At 34.7% G+C, this 21,742-nt stretch overlaps 1 protein-coding gene across 3 annotated transcripts in view; it reads right to left on the bottom strand.

The window, feature by feature from the left end:
• The window catches only part of SOX6 (SRY-box transcription factor 6), a 640,189-nt gene that overhangs the window by 510,022 nt on the left and 108,425 nt on the right, over positions 1–21,742 (bottom strand). For all 3 annotated transcript variants that reach the window (XM_074230208.1, XM_074230209.1, XM_074230207.1), the window contains exon 2: positions 20,044–20,114. The gene's annotated coding sequence lies outside the window, so the exon portion shown is untranslated. The remainder of the gene's footprint in view (positions 1–20,043; positions 20,115–21,742) is intronic.

The following is a 21,742-nucleotide window of genomic DNA, read 5'->3' as shown; positions in this document are numbered from 1 at the left end:
CAAGAATATATGTAAAATTAAAACAACCCCAATCCATTCTATTGAAATGATATTGATGCTTAAAAAATGGGAATAAAAATGAATTAAAGAACTGACACTTGCATAGACTATTATAATTTCTTAAAGAACTTTGTTGTGTATTAATCACCACAATGAGAAGACCAAGAGAATCTAACTATTATACAAAGATAATATTAGTTTAGAGCTTAAACTTATTTGTAAAAATCTTATAGGAGAATGATGGAAAATTATGACTAGTATTGTCTCATAAAATAGCAAGAAGCTATTTATAGATAGTAAAAGACATATAGATAGTAAGAGACATAATTAAATCAGAACACCCCAAATCAAAGAAGAAAAATGAAAGGTCAACAAACTTGAAAAAAAATCTGGTCAAATTATTATAATAAATTATTCTCCCCAATAAAGATAATGGAACTACCACAGTTGGACTCCAACATTATAGCTCCTAATGAGTATCATGTGGAAGAACAACCATACTAAACAAAGTATACAGAGAGAAGGGTCATGCTAAAGACAACTCAATTTTTAGGGTGCTAAGGGATCCAATCTCAAGATGTCTGAAAGAAGGAAGAATATCAAATCTCTGGGGGAAATACATATATTATACTATCAAAAAAACCATAGTGACTGATAACATATCAATAACCACTGACCCATATGCTTATATTGTCATGTTTACAAAATATGAGAATAAACTACTTATGTATCACAAACATTCTTGATGAAAGTATTCTAGTGACCACATATTTACATTCATACAACTGACTGACAAGAACAGAGAATACATTGTGTTCCCTCTTTATTGGTTATTTACATATATATATATATATTTACATATATATATATATTTGATTCAGTAGAGCAAAACAATATCTTAAAGGCTTTTTTCCAACAATGTCCTCCCTGCATAGTTTTAAATAACACAAAATTCTTTGAAAGACAGTAACAAAAGTGGCAACATTATTCACTGGAGCTCTGCTTAAAAATATCAAGTGATATATAAAACATATGCTCAACAAAAGTGGTTAATATGGAAGATATCTAAGGTAAAATCTAATTAGAGTAGGAGTTCCCTATAGACAGTGAGGTTCTCTGAGTACTCTGGTTTGCAGATGACACCATGCTAATTGCATCATGGCCTAGAACTCTGCAAAATCTCTTAATTCATGATCACTCAAGAAAATTCAGTCTGTCAATACAGTAAGTAAAATCCAAATGTACAAAGAAAACCTACCATTTCTAGAGTTCATTGGACAACCTATACAGATAGAGAGGATAAACTGGCCTCAGAACTGAATAGTAGAAAGGTGTTTTAGGAAACTGCTGAGTGCTTTTAATAGGTTCTCTGAGGCAAATTCTTCTAAACAATGATAAGCTTTTGGAGATGCTACTGACTGTAATTCATGCAATATATAGCCATCTCCTGAATTATGGGTCATACCAAGAACAATGGAGAGGTAGATTGTGAATAAGCTATGGCATACTAGCAATTTAGAACTACACAGGAGAAACAATTCAAAAGATATAATAAAAAAGTATTATTAGAAAAAGAAGTCTAATCATGTAGCAACATACCAGATGACCAGAACATATACTCCATTGGAATCTGCATAATAGAAATAGGAAGATTCTTAGAATTTGGGAAGCCTTTATAGGACGATATGAATTAAGAGTTATGTGAGATTAATCAGTTTGTTGTAATGTATACTAAACCATACTGACATTGAAAAGATCACATGAATAAATATTTCAGTACTTTGTACATGAAATAAGATTACCAAATCTTGATCAAAGATCCTTGTCCCCTCTTTCCAAAGATGATACTTCTAGTTTCCAGATGATTTTCAAGAGCTGTTTGGTTCCCAGGAAAGAAACTCTTTCCGTTAATGGAGATAAGCAAATGCTCTGAACTTATAGACTTGGGTGGATAGCCACTATGTGTTTGAGACAAAATTTAAACCCAGGTTATCCTGACTCTAGAGTCCTTCCTATATTCAATATACCAGGGAGGTCAAACTCAGGTAGAAATGGGACTGCTGATGGCCATATATTAACTAAGAAAACCACATATTCATATTAATTATAATTTGCAACATTTTTATTTATTCTGTAATTTTCCAGTTATATTTTAATCTGGTTCAGGCTGTACTCAGGAGCACACTACCTCTCCTTCAGGAATATATCCCCAATTTAACTATTTCCATAGTACTACTATTTTGAGAAGGAAAAAAATAAACTTTTTTCTGGAATGATTGGAACACGTTTCTAATCTAATGTATTATTTCTTACATTCTAAATATGGCTTTTCATATTTGCATAGCTTATCTTCCCAACTCAATTGAAAATTCTTGAGAGAATAAACCAAATCTTTCATTTTGTTTTTTATTATTATTATTATTATTGATTTTAATTTCCCATAGGAAGATCAGTACCTTACCTCTGAGATTATCTACAACTTTTAAATGTTTATATGCATATATATGCATAAATGTATATGTGCACATACATGTACAAATATATATGTATATGTGTGTGTCTCACTTGTATGTAATTGTTTGCATGTGTCTACTACATCAAACTTCAAGCTCTTTGTGGTTAGGAACCATCTTGCCATTCTACTTCTTGTATTTAGAATAGTACCACACTTAAAGTAAATGTTTAATAAATGATTGTTGACTTGACTAGACTAGGATCATGAATAAGCTTAGACAAAAAATAGAACTTTAAGTGTTAGTGTAATGAATGGATTTTGTGAGCATCCAAATTCCTGCTTCATAAAGTATTTCCATAAAGTGCCTCTGACTTGGTTCATTCTAGGATTCTTCAGCTTTTTGGTTTTGTGGATCTCTTGACAATTTAGTAAATCAATCCATCAATAAGCATTTATTAAATGCCTACTCTGTACCAAACATTTTTCTAAAGCATCTGGTGAAATCTAGAATTGTGTTTTGAGTGAATAGAACATTATAAAATTACATTATAAAATAAACCAATTGTATTGAAATGTCAATTTTTTTGCCAAATATTACCAAAGTATTTTTTTAAAAAACAAGTTCCTCGGTCCCAAGCTCAAAACCCTTGTGTCTAAGAGGAAACCAATGCTCCTTTAGCTGGTTGGCTTTTGAAATGAGTAACTCTTTTCTAACCTTCTTCAACAGATTGCTCAGCCTTTAAACAGAATGAGTATGAAGGATTTGTTAGTGACCCAGCTCCTTGCCAGGCATGATTTTCTCAGCTACATTCTGCTACTCTTAGTATCACTCTTTGGGCAAGGTCAGAATGTGACAATATAATGAAGGATCTGTGGCCATCACTTAACCTAAGAGAGTCTTACAAGTAACCAAGCTCTATCTGCACCTATTTTGCTGCTTATGGGTATCATGTGCTAAACACCATGTGAAAACCTCCTAATAGGAATGCCATAATCATGAATATTCTCTTTTTTGCACACATGTATAGGAGTCAAACTTTACCTTGAATTTTTGAATGAAACAGAATTCTCCCATGAAGCCTGAACCTTCCCATTTTATATTTAAGCTCTTCCAACAGTCATTTCTCATCCACCCTCACCATTTCTTCATGTTTAAGCACTTCCTCTAAATCCATAAAATTATAGTAATCATGGAACTTAATCTTATTCTTTAAAATCTTCCGCTGGATAGCATAAGCAAGTCCAGCAATAACCAGAGATTTAGATTTTCCCAATTCTTCATAAAAGAAAAAAATAAATAAAACTTTAATCTGAGTAAGTGAAGATAAGAGTGGGATGCCCAAAGATTTCAGGTTTACACACAGTATCACAGATTTGGAGCTAGAAAGAACCTTTTGATTTTAAAGATGATGAACCTGAGGTCCAGAGACTGGACCAAGGTCACAGAGGCAGAATAAGTGGTCCATTCAGGATTTCAATCCAAGTTCTCTAATCCAGTACTCTTCAGTTATATCTGCATTTATTTTTTAGATTTTTTTTTTATTTTACTGTGACAAGAAATAGGGAGTAGATAGAAGACAACCATCCTAGAAAAGAGAGTCTGCTACCAAAATGAATTCTCTCCTTGCTAGAAAAACGAAGATGAATCCCTTTGATAAATCAAGGCCAGGTTGGATCTTGAACTCATTTTGACAAAAGATCCTAATGGCGCTAGACCTTCCCTTAAAGGGGTTACTTACTATCTCCTATAAAGCCAAGTTACTCCTGAATTGGAATTTTCCCTGTGGCCAGGAGCTTCCAGGGTAATAATCTTGGCCTCTGTCCAGGTGAGAATGGTTATTGCTTCATGTTACATTAATCTGTTTCTTATCCCCTCTCACAGGTTTACATTGGACACTTTCAGCTGACCTCAGGGTCTAAAGATCCATGTAGCCAATATATCTTAGGGGAATAAACACTTCCTGTTGGTCCAAACCACATCTACAAAGCTACATATGTATGCCTTCGAGGCTACACAGTGGTGCTGAAAGCTGGGGAACAATGAGAGCTTTCTGCACTGTGAGATTGGCCAGACTCAGTACTTTACTTGCATGGGGTTCACATTTCCTCTCTTCCTGGGAAGCTGTATGGAAAGAAACAGCAAGTCTTTTTTTTTAAAGATGGCATCAGGAATGAAGGGAAATGGAAGTGGTCAATAATCCTATACAAAACAAAACAAAACAAAATAAAACAAAAAACTTCAACAATGAAATTGACTAAAGACAAGAAGAAAATCAATGAGCTCAACCAAATTGAGTAGCAAGAACACTACATGTTTGAACCAAGTCCAAGTGTCCTGCCTACAAGGCAGAAGACCTGGATTCAAGTCCCAAATATTCTAACCAGTTAAATAATTTGTCTGAGCCTCAATTGGATAAAGCACCAGCCCTGGAGTCAGGAGTACCTAGGTTCAAATCCGGTCTCAGACACTGAATAATTACCTAGCTGTGTGGCCTTGGGCAAGCCACTTAACTCCATTTGCCTTGCAAAAACCTAAAAAATAAAAAATAAAAAAATAAATGGTTTGTGGGAAAAGGGAGATGGTCCAATGCCAAGGGCTTGAAATGTGTGTATTTGTGGAGTGTCCCTGAGAGAAGGAGGTTGAAGTATTGTCACCAAATAGGAGAAGAAGTCAGAGAAAAAGGAGAAATTTTTGTCATAGAATTAACCACTTTTTACAAATTCTGGAGACAGAGCAACTTTGTGAAAAGAACATTGAAGGGACTGAATTTGAATCATTGTCTGCTGCTTCCTAGCCGGGTGATCTGGACAAGTCTCTCCCTAATCTGAGTGAAGCATTAGGACAAAGGGAAGGCAGCATGGTGCACTGGAAGGGGGGGGGGGGGTTAGATTTGGAGTCAAAGGATCTGAACTTGAATCTCATCAACTTTCCTAGTTGAACAATCTAGTTGAACAATTTAGCTTCTCTTGAGACTCCATTTCTCCTATCCAAGGCCTGAAAGGTTCAAATTAGGATCATTTATAAGAAATACTTTGCAAGCCTTCAAGTCCTACAGAAATGTCAATTGTTGTTCTCTGAGATATTTGTTTCTTGTGGCAAAGACGTCATAGATTCCAAACAAAATTGAAGAAATTTGATGTCTATGTATGATTAACACAGCACAGACCTCTCTAAGGCCTTGTTTAACTACTTGTCTAAAAAATATGCAAGCATGAAAAAAGTGAAAACTTTTGTTCCATAAAACATTTTATACTGGATTCTTCAGTGACTTGGGCAGGTTTGGAGACTATGGAGACATGGGATTGCAATACAGTTCAGAGACTAAGGAGACCAATAGTTTAATATCAAAGCAAAATCAGGAGTGATAGACTTGAATCAGAGGAAATGAGTTAGGATCCTAACTCTGCCACCTGAAAGTTGTGTGACTTAGTGGAAGTCACTTTACCTCTTTGGGATCCAGCTATCTTTAAAATGAGGAAGTGACTTAAATGACCTCAAAAATGCCTTCTAATTTTAAATTCCATGATCAAAGATTCTATGACTGACATTTAGAAGATCAATTTTGGAAAATTTGGTGGGGGGGGGAGTGACCTTTTCCATTCTAAGTAACAAATGGGTCTGTGGAATTAAAGTTAGATAAGCTAAATAAATTCATCAATGAAGGTGTTATTCTTTCTTGCTATAAACCAATATGCAGAGCTAACCACAGGTTGGGTACAAACCACTACTGTCTGTTATCCATCCAATCATCCTCTGTTATAAATACAGGCAAACACTAGAAGCATTGTGGGTGTTGTGTGAGAGGGGAAGCAGCTAGCACCTTCATGTTATTCCTTCAGAATGCTGCAAACTTGGCCATTTCATCAGCTTTCTGTACAAATTCAGCATTCATTAGATGGTCCTTTTCTTCTAGGCACATCTGGGTTTGATGTACTGTTTCAAGCTTTAGCATTACATTCATCCCCTAAATTCCTTCTTTTGTTTTATCCCTTGAAAACAAGTTAAACCATTCACAGGGAATCATTCTTCACCAAGAATCCTTAGTGAAGTAGTCACAGTCCTCCAAAAGGTCTGCAACCCACCCTTTTCACCCTTATCTCTCACTCTTTCCCACAAGATTTCCCTTAAGATTCTTCAGATCCTTCCAATCAATAATGAATTTTCCCATCTTCCACACAAACTTAACTAGTGTCTTGATTCCATGTAAGCATTTATCAAAGGAGCGTAAATATAGAGCTGGAAGGCTTCAAAGGTGATCTAATTCAGTGGTTCTCAAACTTTTTGGTCTCAGGATCTTTTTTCAAATCTTAAAAAAAAATTTATTGAGGGAAAGTTAGGTGACAGTAGAGAGAGCACTGGCTCTGAAGTCAGAAGGATCTGAGTTCAAAAGTGACCTCAAACATTTGATACTCACTAGCTGCATGACCTTGGGCAAGTCACTTAACCCCAATAACACAAAAACAAAAAAATATTGAAAACCCCAACTTTTGTTCATATGAATTATATCTAGCAAAATTTATAATATTAGAAATTAAAACTGGTATTACTATGAAATAATAAATAAATGACAGTGTTATATATATGCATATATATATATATATATATATATAATAGATAGATGAACTGGAAAAGGAAATGGCAAAATATTCCAGTATTTTTGCCTAGAACCCCTCAAATGAGATCACAAAGAGTCAGATTCAACTAAAACAAGTGAACAAAATTATTTTAAAAGTTTTGAGCTCATAGACTCTCTAAAAGAGTCTCAGGGAAAGGGGGAGGTATTTCTGGGCCACACTTTAAGAATCTCTGATAATCCAACCCTTATATAAGAGGAAACTGAGACTCAGAGAGATTAATGATTTGTCCAAGGTCATACACCTGTAGTAAACATTAGAATTGGGATTTGAATCCAATCCTCTGGTCCCAGAGTCTCTTTTACTCTTTTGGGACTTAAGTAAAACCTACTAAATATATAAATAACCATGAGTAAGTCATTCACTCCATTTATCTCAGACCTACTTGTCTCCTCTATTGAATGGAGATAATAATAATAAAGGAAGTATCTCATTCACAATACTGTTGTGAAGCTGAAAGGAGATGGTGTATAAAGCCTCTTATAAGTGCTATATATTGTCTGATATTCTTGTTAGATACTATGTCAAATTCTAGCTGACAAACTGATATCTACTTGAAATTTTGCATCTTCCCTAGCACCTTCCACAATGCTCTGTATTGAAGAAACAGTCATTAAATGTTTATCTTGTTGAATCAAATTATCACACCCCCAAGGCTTAGTATAGTACCATGCTCATGACAGGAGGTTCATCAATCTTTGTTGAATCAAATTAACTTTGGTAGAATTGGACTCAATTACATGGAGGAAATGAAGAGGAACATGGAAAGAGATGGGGTCTGTCTGATTGTAGGTTTTTAGGTATATAATATAGAACTGTGGCACATTGCCATACAGCAGACCCAGGATCAATATCTAATCCAGAAGACCTGAGTTCAAATCCTGCTCTGACATATTAGTGACATAATCCTAAACTAGTCACCTTGCCTCTTGGTAGTTAGTTACCAGCACCTCTCTAAAGACTGAGAGCTGCCAGTTTTTAATCTGCATCTGTGGAATAAATGTGTTCAGGTCATCTTGTCCTAGATTGGTGAAATCATGGGACCAAAAAAAAAGTAGTATACAAGAGGTCTTCTAATTAAAACCAATACATTTTTTAGTTATTTCCTTTTTTTATTCATAGAAGACAAGGTCATCTATATCCTTCAAATTCTATCAAATCCTAAATCAGCATTTAGTAGCCTTCTGGAGAAAAGTAGATTTTAATTTTGCTCAAACTATCTTATCTCCCGACTCAGAAGAGTAAAATTAGTTCCAACAATTTCTCAGATTCTTTGCACAAAATGAAGAGTAAGGTACACCGAGAAGGGTTTTACAAGGATAATACTTGGTATGGTGTTGCTATCATCACTTATCCAAAAGGGTGTCTCTGCCTGGGACTCCAGGCAGACAGGTGTTAAGGATCAGTTGCAAATGGGAAGGCAGAAGAAAGACAAATGGAGAATGACTTAAGTATCTTTTGTAGACAGCAAGGAGCATAGTACATAGAGCCCTAGGCCTTAAGTCAGGAAAACTCATTTCACTGAGTTCAAATCTGGCCTCAGACACTTACTAAGCTATGTGACCTTAGGCAAGGCACTTAACCCTGTTTGTCTCAGTTTCCTCATCTGTAAAATGAGCTGGAGAAGGAAATGGCAAACCATGCCGGTATCTTTTTTCAAGAAAACTTCAAATGGAATCACAAAGAATCAGAAAAAATTCATCAATTTAAAAAAACCCTGCCTTTTTAATATTTCTTAAAAAGAAGTAAGAAGTAGTAAGTAGATGACCCACCTTAGAGTCAGGAAGAGCTGAGTTCAAGTAAATTCTTTGACACCTAGTAGCTGGGTGACCTTGGCAAACCACTTAAACTTTCAATCATACCAGGCAACTGTCTGAAACTATATGTTACAAATGAGTTACTGACCTATCTCAGTGGAGATTTCCACATGCAGAACTCCCTTTGCTGATAAAATTATAGATCTGGAACAAAAATGAAATACTTGTCTATGAAAAACTAAAGTTGGGGATTACCCTAAAAGATGATGGAAAATGCATGGGAGGTCAAACAGGTTGCAACCATTATTAACTGCAAATCAAAAATGGCATAAAAGAGACCAAAGAAAAGAATGAACTTCAGAAAAGGAGAGTGGTTCATGTAGTCTGAGCAAGGGAGAACAGGGAGGTAGAAAGCCTGTGCATAGCATTGAGACCTTCATAATGTTAAGAGACCTGGAGGAAATCTCTCCAGGACTTTAGGGAAATATATGAAAGGGACAATGAGAATAAAAAACTTTCTGAAAAAGGCTTCCCAAAGGCTAGAATTCCCATTGAAGTCAAAGGGGGTCATATAACAAGCCTCAATTCTTCCTTCTCTAAAGAAATATTTAGATACAAGGACACAGGTTCATGGAACTATCAACTTCATGACACAGAGGATGAAATATTAAACTTGGAATCAGGAAGAACTGAGTTCAAACCTGCTCTCAGATAATTCCTATCTGTGTGACTCTGGGCAAGTCACTTAACCTCTGTCTGCCTCAGTTTTTCCTCTGTAAAAAATGGAGATAATAATAGCACCCATGTCCCAGAATTGTAAAGAAAAAATTAGATATTTTTAAATCTTTTTTATATAGATTATTATAGATTTTTGAGTTGGAAAATGGTCATCTAACCCAACTCTTTTATTTTATATATATGAAGAAACTAAGGCCCTCAGATTAAATGACTTGCCAATATTTATATAAGTAGTAAGAAGAAGGGATGGGATTTATATGCCCTCTTCTCTTTTCTCTCATATCCCCTTGATTAAACTCTTCAGCTCCTATGAGCTCAAATATCACATTTATACAGATGACTTCTAAGTCATTATTCTATATTATTTTTCGTGAATACCAGTCCTAGCTCACCAACTGCCTGCTAAAACATCTACACTTAGATGTCCAGTTAGCCTTCCAACTCAATTGTCATAAACAAAACTAATTATATTTAATTTCAAATCTTTCCACAAACATATTCTATTTTTGGTGGAAGGCACAGCCTTCAGACTCCAAATCATACTCAAATCTTACTCTTTTCTTTAGTCCCCTAGGTCCAATCAGTTACCAAGTCTTACCCATTCCACCTCCAGAGAATCCATCCCATTTGGTCCCTTCTCTCCACTCACAAGCCATTATCCTAGTTTCAATCCTTATACCATCTCACCTGGACAATAGCTACCAGATTGGTTTCCCATTCTCTCCCCTTTCCAATTCATTCTCCCCATTGTTACCAAATTCTCTTCAGTCAAAGATATACCCGTGTCATTCACTGTTCCAAAATCTTCAATAACTTCCAATTGTCTCTGGTATAAAATACAAATTTCTTAACAAGATATTTAAGCAAATTATAATAAAATTATAATAAATGAATAGACTACTATAGAAATGATGAACATGATGAATATAGAAAAGCACAGAAAGACTCAGGAACTGATGCAAAGTGAAGGAAGCAGAATTAGGAAAACAATACATATATATACATTATACATATGCATATATATACATATATAATATATATAGTGATTGCAACAATGTAAGTGGAAAATATAACCACCACAAAATAATCTGAACTGAATGTTGTAGAAGCATAAATGACAAATTTAGTCTCAAAGAAGAAGAGATAAGAATCTATCTTCTCCTCACTCCTTTGCATGGGAAGAAGGAGGGCTCACAAGTATGGAAAACTACATATAACATCAGAATTTTTCTATGGATGGTTCAGTTTTATTGATTTTCTTCTTCATTCTCTCCCTTTTTTTGGTCATTTAATTCTTTACTATAAGAAAAAACTGGGAGGATAGACAGAAAGGAATACAATGGGAAATCTAAACAATGTAAAAAGAAAATATATAACTTAAAATTTCTATTAAAAAAGGAATTACAATAAAATCCTCATTTATCTTGCTTTCTATCTTTCCAGACATATTTCATATTGCTCATCTCATATGCTCTGTTTTAACCACTTGCCCTACTTGCTGGGCCTCATCTCCTGTCTCTAGTCTCCATAATCGGAAGGCACTCCTTTCTAAAGTCATCTCTCAGAATTCCTAGCTTCTTTCAAGGTTCAGTTCAAATTGCAACTACTTAATGAAAACTTTTTCTAATTCCTCCAGTTATTAGTGTCCTCTCTAGCCAAAAATTAATTGGTATTTACTTATCTATTTATGTTTTATCAACCCAGCAAACTTGTAGAATCCTTGAGAGTAGTGATTATATTGATTTTTTCCTGATATCTATTTAGTATTCTGCGACAAACAAATATTTGCTGAATTAAATTTGAAAACTTGCTTTCTTCTATGTCTGCATACATTCTTCACTGAAATTAAAAGTACTGGTAGATTTTTTTCTGACAATTTCTTTACATAGCAAGGTCTATTTCCCTAGACCCCTGCAGTTTAATTCAATTAAATTCAATAAATGTATTATGTTCCAGGTCTTGTACTAAAACACGAGGGATACAAAGACAAAAATGAAACAATCTCTGCCTTCAAGAAGGCTACAGTCTACACGAGTATCATTTAAAATACATTTTAATAAAATAAAATTCAATAAACCACAGAGAAGGAAGAAATATAATATATAACCTTATTGAAATCACTACTTGACCCTAAACAGTATTTCTATATCACAAACTAGTCTTCTGCTCCATTTTTTGACTCATCAGACATATCCTACTTCAATCATGTTTATTTATAGCCATTCCCTTTCCTCCTCTTTCCCCAATCTCCATAGTCCACACAGATTCCTCTAGTAAGTTAAGAGAAATAATTTTTTCTTCTGCAATTTCACCTACATCCACAGATCTTGTTCTCAATATGTTTTTCACATTACTTTTAAAATCTTCAGCGAATTCCCTATTTCTTCTTAATGCAGATCACCACCCACCATTCTCTTTTCTTCTTCCTCTCTTCCCTTCCTTTTGTTTCTCTTCCACAAATCCTCCATCTGTAAATTCCTCTCCATTACCAACTACCCAGACTTGATTTCAGCTTCTTATGCCTTTCTTAAATCAACCCCAATCCTTGCTTTCCTCTTTCCATGAATTCCTAACAACAACATTTCTAGCTTCAATTCTTTAACGTTTTTAGTTATTCATTGATTCTGCACTTGATACTATTTTAGATGGGAAATTTGTGGAGACATCAGTTGCTATCAATTGTTTCATCTCTCTATTGTATGTAAATATGCACATTGGAATGTATATAAAATATATAGAAAGGTTAGAAAAGCACTACTTGTGGGAGGACTGACATCTGAATTCTACATTTCATTTTATTATATACTTTAACTCATAAAAGCCATGACAACAATAAAAATCCCAGCCAGCACTGTATTATCTACCTGCCACCACATAAAAAGAAATATCCTATTTTCATTTTTAAACTATTTTTCTGTCTGTTATAGGCAGTTATAAGGGCACAAACTTTGATTCCATTCCTGCTGTTTCTTAATTACCTGCCGTGCTAGATTTCAAGGGGGAAAATAATAATTAACTGTCAGACATACCTTTTTGTTGTGTTTGTGTATTCCAAAGGTAGAAAAGAGCCCAGAGGTGAATTAAAAATAGAAAAACTGCTTTTATTAATGGATTCATTCAACTGAGTTTAAATAAAACTATGTGAGCAGAAGAAAAAGAAAGAAAGAAAGAGAGAGCTAACTCCAGTCCAGTCTGTTTCCAAAGAAAACTCCACCCACATAAACTCTCTAGTAACATATCATGTTTTAAGCCTTTAGGGCAGAGACCATCTCTTCTTCTCTTAGTCTCTCTTCAACCGAGTGCCAAACTTTCTGTCAGTACTGAACAAATAATAATAATAATAACAGGCATTACATCATAAGAATAAACTCTTCCTAGCTGATTAAACTTTGAGGGCAAGGCCTCCTTGCCAGTTGTCTATGGAATCTCAGGCTTTAGAAATTAACCCTTTCACACCACAAGGGCTGCAATCACTTTTGAAAAAACTCCAGATCAAGATGCATACATATTTGATACCACAAAAGGCATGATTTCTACACTGGAAATATTTATTTCCATGAAAAATGGAAGCACAGTCCTTTTGCTTAAGCACCAACAAGGACTCAGTGGAGAGGGTGGAGGGAAAGGGAAAAGTACTGTGTTTATGTTTTAGATTAGACTATAAAAAAATGTTTCAGGAAATGGAACACTGAAGGCAATGTGTTGTAGAGCAACAAGGACAGTTGAATGTGTTGGTCACCAAGAGAATATTAACAAAAGGAATGCTCTGGCTAGAGAATATAACTTGGTTCCCAATTACAAGCACAGTACTTCTGTTCTTATGGACCCTTTCCTCATTATTTGCTGGGGAGGGATAGAAGGGAGGAATGAAAGAATATGTTACTTCAAAGAGGTCATTATCTCCAGGTAAAAAGCAATCTTCTCTTGCTGGAACCCTTTTACCTCTTTACTTCTGGGACCAGAATCCTATTTGACCACTGACTCTTTTTCTTTCCGAAACAGATATGTAATTCCGATAAATGCTAATGAGATTTATTTGAGAGTAAAGGAAGGAAAGCAGGCCACTCTGTTCAGTTAAAAAAAAAAGTTGAAAAAGCAGCTTTTGTTGGCAATATTCAAATTTATTAGTAGCTCTTATAAAATTGCCCCCAAGCCCCATATTGTATCCAATCTCAAGTTAAGAAGACTTTTCCTCCAAAGGGCAGTGAATCACTTTAATGTTGACTCTTGTGCAGCTTCACTCCACCTTCGAATGTAGCTAGTAAATTCAGCTTTACTACAGTACTATAAAAATAGTACTATAATAGCATCTAAAAAATGAGCTGTTAGCACTACTTTAGAGAAAACCCTAAACTGAATACTAATGCAAAAACCTAATGATACTTTGCCTAGCTTCCAAAAGAGTTGCAATAATTATTTTGCCATGATATGTAAGCTAAGCGAACCTGGAGGCTTATGACAACATTATCATGCAGCATTCAGAGTAAGTTCCCAAAGGGCTCCCAATGTACTTTCCATCCATTTAAAAAATTTGGACAAATTATCAATTCACTGGAGCCTCACTATAACAATCTCCTCAGGGTCAATGCCACAGAACAGTCTTTTGGGTGAATCCACTCAACTCCCTTGGATAGCATCCAAGATGGATCTATCTTCCACCAAGCTCTCCTCAACAATGAAGAGCATTCTTGTAAGGTTCCAATGTCACCTTTAGATAGGCAATAAGGCTTTGCTTCTCTTCTTCTTTTCAAGCCATTACAAGTTTTTTGACAGTTGTGAGGCAAACCAGGGTCAGATTTAGATATGATGCTTGAAAATTAGTGAAGATGAACCATTTCAACACCAAACAAAAGCTCTGATTTTAAGAGTAGGTTTTTGCCTTCCCTGAAATGCCTCGCTGTGTATTTTTATGCCTGCAGATACTGGCGTATTTCATATTTAAGATTATGAAATACCAACCTATTTTGAAATTTTTTGAATCTTCAAGTGCGCATGTGTCAAGTGCTTTATGACTATCACTGATAATTGAGCAATTAACTTGAAATTACCGAATGTGCTGGGGTAGCACAATATGTAGCATGCAACATGAAAGAATAAAGAATTCGGAAGCCTGGATCCCTGGGAGAGATTAATGAAGATTAAAAATAGATCAGAGCATCTATATTGGGTGACCCTTACCTAATGGTCCCATGCACTCAATGGGTACATCCTGTGGCAGTCTAGTCCTTCCTTTAATGAAGTTATTCCAACACATTGTAAATGACTGCTCTTTGGAGCAGTTCATTCTGATGCCTACTGGAAAGAAAGCTTCTGTCTGTCTGGTCTTGTGCAATCCTCAGAGCTTAGCCTGAGAGGTAAGTGTGGGAGTTTCATTAGGCAACCAGCACAAAACAATTAGGTTAGAAATCCTGACAGGCAGATTCCCATAGTTGATGAGCTTGCAAAAAAAAGGGGGGGGGGGGAGACTTTCAATTTTATTTTAAGGAGCCTGAAAAAGAAAACACAGAGTCCAGAGACTGGAAAAAGCATTCCAGAGGCCATCTAGTCCATCCCCATGACAAAAGGAATCTATGCCTCAAACTGTGATAAAGAGATAAGCTCAATCTATCTGTCTTTTTCTCAAATTTCTCATTCCCATGCTTAAAGACTTTCAAGGAAGTAAATTTCACAGCCTACATCCTACCATCCTAAAAATGAACAATTCTTCTATTACTAAGGTACAGAAGGTTTATAGGATAAAAAAAGAATTTGTCAGAAGTAAAAGGATATTCAATATCAATAACTACCATGTCAAATAGAAGAAGCTATCAGGAATTTCTTTTGAAAAGTTATATAGAATATATGTATTTAGCACCTAAACATCTCTGGGAGACTAAGAAAATAGCTGGGCTTTCAAATGAGCATAAATTAGAAACAGAAAGGAAGATTAGATAGAAAGAAGAACAAGTAGCCACAGACCCTAGTCTATAAAAGCTAAATGCTTAAAATGTAATAGCTATACACATTCAGATTAGCAAACTGCTTTCAATTATAGTAGATTTCTGGGCCCAGTTCACAAATGTATAGTAGCTGTGTATATTAATGTAGATACTTCAAATGTCAGTATATCTCTAATTAACATGAGCATACAACAGTAAAACTGAGAAGGCACAATTTTAAATTCCTTACATTCCCAGCATTAATGCTTTCATGGGGCAGTGCCCGTTGTCATGGAAAATGGCATTCAAGACCTATTTGTGGATTTTCACAGCTCATCTTTTTTATTTACCTGCTCTATGTCAAGATTATCCTAGAATAATATTTTGTAAAAGATGATGCACTAGGACTCACTTGTCTTTGGAATCACAGTCTTTTCTCTGCAGAATTTCTTAAATGAATTTCTTTTCATTTTAAAACACAATTTTTAAAGAGAGGATAGTTTTATTTTTTATATTTTAAAAATCTATGTAATTTTTAAAAGTTCAATTGGAATGCATTTTGGCATGCTTATAGTTATGGCCCATGTAACTGTACTGAGGAAGAAGAAAACAGTTTATTAGACAAGTGTTGTATCACGGGGAATAGAATGCTAGACTTGGGGTCACTTGGGACACTTACTGTGTGAGTCTGTACAAGTCATTTAACAACCCAGTTTCAGTTTCCTCAACTAGAAAATGTAGATGATAATAAAAACTGCCCCATAGGGTTGTTATGAGAATCAAAAGAAATATATCTGACAGGGGAGGCTAGGTGGCGCAGTGGATAAAGCACCGGCCCTGGAGTCCGGAGTACCTGGGTTCAAATCCGGTCTCAGACACTTAATAATTACCTAGCTGTGTGGCCTTGGGCAAGCCACTTAACCCCATTTGCCTTGCAAAATCCTAAAAAAAAAAAAAAAGAAAGAAAGAAAGAAAGAAATATATCTGACAAACCTTCTGCAAACTTTAAAGTTTTATACAAATATCTGTTGTTATTATCATCATCATCATCATCATCATTATCACAAGATGAGATAGTACAGAGTATGTGCTGGGGAAAGAGTAGTATGATGCACAAGAGCTGGGGGACAGAAACAGTACCAGAAAGAGAGCTTGAGATCTTGCCTGAAGACTAGTGACACTTTCCAGTTAGCTTTGGAATAAAGCAATAAAATCCTGGGCAGAGAGGTCTTGCCAAGAGCATTGGGGGTGATATGCAAAAATAAATGAGGAGTCTAAGCTTAAAAAAGGCTTTTTGAAGAGGAATCAGCTGTCAGATTGCTAGAATACACAGCTTAGTTCATTCTATAGAACTAGCATGTCTAATGAGCTATGGAATGTTTTACTGATCACTAGGTACTCCCATAAAAATGAATGAATGGAATATGGCTGAGCTCCTCTGTTTTTACATATATACCTGTAGTGCACAGTCATTGACATATAGTCCATTGGCTGTTTAATATTTTTTACATCCTTAAGAAGAAAGAATGTTTTAAGGAAAAGGAAAAATTAGAATCAGGTATAGCTCCTGAAAAGATAGCCACTTCCCTCAGTATATTTTCTTCTTCTGATCTATGTAGCTGATTTGAATTGCTAAGATGGTGATCAGCCCTCATACACCCTTGGTGTTGCCCATTCATTATAGATGTGCAAAACAATATCCCACATCCTTATCTCCTAGCCTAGCTTCTGCAGCCTTACTAAGAAACTTTCTTGTGCTCTGGGGTATAACTTTCTACCTTAGATCATGTAGCAGCTAAGTAGTTCCAGGCTATAGAAACTGAAGGCCCTAAAAAAGAAGCCAGGGTCATTGATCCTTTCAGATTGTCTACAACAGAGAGTCGATAAGAATTTGTATTGATGGAGCTGCCTCACCAGACTCTGTCAATGTTGGGCAGATCCCTCAGTAGCTCTGAGAATTGAGATCTCTGGAAAGTTCTTGGAGTCATGCTAATTTCATATGGTTGGTTAATCTTAAGGCTAGCCATGTTGGACCACTTTGATAGCTTGGGGAAGCAAATAGATCCCTTCCCAGAATATTTTAATTGTAGAAAATAAAATGCATAGAAATACAAAGGAAATTTATTATACTAAAATATTGTTATCAAAATATTTTTTGAAAAAAAAATTTTGATCTCTAAGTGAAAAACCCTTGCTTTAAAATATCCTTTTTTCAACCTCCCTGCTAAAAGGTTTTTGATCAAGATGCTACTTCACTAATTTCTCAGTGCTTTGTGAGAAGAACACTAACAGTTCTTCTTTGACACTAATACAGGGCTATTTTTATATTTAGAAAACAAGTTCTTTGGATCATTCTTTCTCCAGAACAGATACCACACAAGCATCCAGATGAAATTCACCTGAAGATTTAAAAAAAAAAAAAGAATCATTCATTCCAAGAAGTTTCAGAAGGGGAATTGATTTGAAAGTCCCCTTCTTACTGCTCTGAGTTTCTTAGTTATCAGGCCATGAGAAAATTCCCGGAGATAGATCTGAGGTATCATGGAAGAAGTTGGAAACACTATCTAGTCAGATTGTCTTTTAGGTGTTCACTCAAGTGTCCCCATAAAAGGAATAATGAGGAATTTGTAATAAGTTACTGATAAACACCATTTCAGCTGGAAAGCTAACAAATATTGTATCTTTTTAAAAAGGATAAAATCATCTCAAGATAAAAATTAATAAATATAAACAGATTATTAACAATATTGAATCAAAGTACAATAGAGGATGAAAAGAGTATAGTGGAAGAGAGAGAAAAAGAGACAGAAAGATAAAGATTGTATTTTTAAAAAGAAATAATGTAGACCAGGAAAGCAATATTTTCATTCAGTCAGATCTCTAAAACAAGATAAGCTCAAATCCTCAGAATTATCTGTTTTCAAGAAGAGCCCTTCAAAGATACTTTATCTACATTTATTTCTCCATCTACTTTGCTTCATAATCCTTGCCATGATACTGTGCACAAATTAAAAGCTTATTTTTAATCCAAATGCACCACATAGTTAATACAGCTCTATGTTTCCCATAAGAGTTGTGTCTTCAAACAATAAAATATAAGTAGTGAGTATTTTTTAGGAAAAAATAACAGTAAGTACTTGTTCATTTCTAAAAGGGCTTAAAACAGCAACTTTGGTAAAGCCATTTTAAATTTTCTTATCTATTATAAAATGTTGGTTCTAAAAACTTAATGCTAATATGAAAAATAAATCTTGCTCTGAATACATTTTGTTGCTGTATACTTTAAAACAGATTCACTTAAGCACAAGTTCATCACTTGATTTTTTTACATGAGAGAGACAAACGCTTTACTAAAAGAATTTTCTACTAAAGTCCTTTATAGCAGTGTACTAGCAGACTAATATTCCTGTAACTACTGATATCAATTGAAAAGAGCTTTTAATTTAACATCAATGCTCACACTTTAATTAAGCATATCTTAATTTTAAAATACTTGAACACATAAATATTATGTTTTCTATACTCATATTTATAGACACTAACTTTTGACATACTACCTTTTCTATTTTTGCATTAATGAACACATATGGAAATATAAGAAAGGCAATGTTACACAGAAAATCAGCTTTGGTGTCATGAAAGTCTGGCCCATCATACATATTAGTTGCATGACCACTGGCAAGTCACTTAAACTTTAAGTTTTCTAGTAAATCATTCAAAACTCTAAATTGTAAATGAGCTGTCTATGCATCAGTGGGGGTAGTTATTTATACTGATAAAATCACTGATATGGATGCATGTCCCCTTCCCAAAAAATAAAGGAAAAAGGGAAAGAAATTTTAATTACAATAATGAATTATTGAAAGGTGTCTGATTTTTTTAATGTTAAATGTATTTTCTTAACAAGTATCATAGGATACCAAATCATCCTTCTACCCCTAAGACAACTGTATTTTAAATCTGTTGTTAGATTATGAAGAAGTTAGAAGTCCTAAAGTTTAGTATACAAAATATTCATCCATCTTGATTTCCATGACACAAAAACATGAGGTAATGAAGACACATATCAGTGGGATCCTATGAATAAAGGCATGTTTTAACCTCCAAGACAAGATTACCAATGACCAATAGACTGTAGACATTTAATAAGGTAAATTAGTAGTGTGATAGAAAGCCCAGGCATTTTGAAAAAAAAAAATCCTTTCCTCTAAATGAGTTTTGGCCCTACATGGTAGGAAATCAACCTTTTAGTATATTATAATGTGGCCTGCTCCAAAGAGGTTCACTTGGAAAGGACTGAAAAACCTAAGAGTTTTCTATGTACACTATATTTCACTCAAGAAAATAAAATTTCTCTCTGAGTAAGAACTTCCACTTTGCTTCCCACAACTCCAAAACCTCCCAGTTTGACAAATAAAACCTCTTCTTCCTGAGGACAGCTTTCATTTAGAAGATATTAGTGGCATTCAGCATTGTGCTTGTCTACAACTTAAAAACCATTTCATATCAAAGAAAGGAAGGAAATAAAACCAATACTTACAAATACACAAGAAAATCAGCCCCAGCACCCAGAAATCACTGATAAGTTGCTTTTGAATTCATGAAAGTGACCTGAAAATTTAGACAGAAAAAAAAACCAAAGTGAAAAAAGGGGAGAGAAATCAGTAGCAGTCACATGTTTTGTTAAAGAAGAAATGCACTTTCTGACTACAAATTAAACTATTTTCAACTCACTGTTGTCGCCATTTGATCTGACAATTTTTTTTTCCAGGAAGTTAAAACCATGAGAAACAATTATTTCATTGTTCTACATCTACGAACACAATATCCCCATCTATTATGGCTTTTTTTTCTTTTTTAACAAACTGTCAGTAGTATAAGTAGTGTTCTATTTTTTTAAAGAAAAAACAAAACAATTTTTAAAACACCTCAAAGGACCAAAGATTATATATATATATATATATATATATATATATATATATATATATATATGAAAAACATCTTTAGTTTATTACTCCTGCAAGTTAAAACTTAATTGGATTAATAGAGTGACTTGGTGTGCTCAAATGGGAATATGTCTTAAGTGGAATTCATACAATAAGAAAGACTGAACTTTTTGTTCTACCTTAGGTTCACATCTCATTTAGAAACTCTAGGGAAGTACAAGGCATTCTGTATGAGGCACGATTCAATCCAACATTCTTTTCCCTGCATACCCCTCGGTTCTGGCTGAAAAGGTAACAGATGCAACTCAAACCCACAGAGCTAGCCTTATAAAATTCTTTAACTAGCACAATGAGTCACTTTATGCCTCTAAATACCCATGGTTTCCTCTCTCCAGAACCCCCATGCATTAGAAGGTAGTTTGGTAGTTTATTTTTATTGTTTGGTCTAAATACAGCACATTTTTAGTTCAGTGAAAACAAAGGAACTTTGTTGCAAGGGCTATGTTTTCTTTCCAAAATGTGGGGATGGATATGGGTAAGGTTCAACTGAAAATAATAATGGTGCTTGGACTACTGCTAATTTAGGTCAGAATCTGTTAGAGATGCTGGGGATTATCTCAAGTCAATTTTCATTTTTACAAAATAACCAGTATACATTTTTCCTTAGTTAAAACTAACCAAATTAAAATCATTTTGGTAAAATGTAATTTTTTCCAATATTAGCTTTAAAAATCATTGTCCTGGTTTATTTCGTATTACAAAATGACTTCCATGGTCCTAACATCACCAACTAAAGCAAGGAAGTAGATGAGGGGGCAGTTAAATTCATTCTCTAACTCATTTTAGGTCCCTCTGTCCATATATTTTCTTTTTCCTTAATTACTCAGATCATTGATTCAGTTTTCTGGCTTATTTTGCTAATAAAGGTCTGGTAATTTCAAGAAACTTGGTCATAGATGTTTAGCATACTTTTAATAACCCCTCCACATAAAAGCTGGAATAGTGGGACCCTAATGACTGAGGTCTCCCCACTGAAATCTAATTCCTTCATATTCATATAACACCAGCTCCCCTGGGTCCTGGAGTTCTGAGAGTATCCAGTTGGATGGAAGTTGATGACTATACTCATTGTGAGTTTACTCATAACCTTCCTTCTCTTCTGGTTCTCCCAACCTAGTACTAGGGTTCAAGAAATTGATTGTGTCATAGTCATCATCATCATCATCATCATCATCATCATCATCCTCAGATCATAGGTTTAGAGGTAAAAGGTCATTTGAGGTTAATTAGTTC

Source organism: Macrotis lagotis, chromosome 3 (assembly GCF_037893015.1).
Source record: "Macrotis lagotis isolate mMagLag1 chromosome 3, bilby.v1.9.chrom.fasta, whole genome shotgun sequence".
Lineage (NCBI taxonomy): Eukaryota > Metazoa > Chordata > Mammalia > Peramelemorphia > Peramelidae > Macrotis > Macrotis lagotis.
This window is presented reverse-complemented; position numbering and strand designations above follow the sequence as displayed.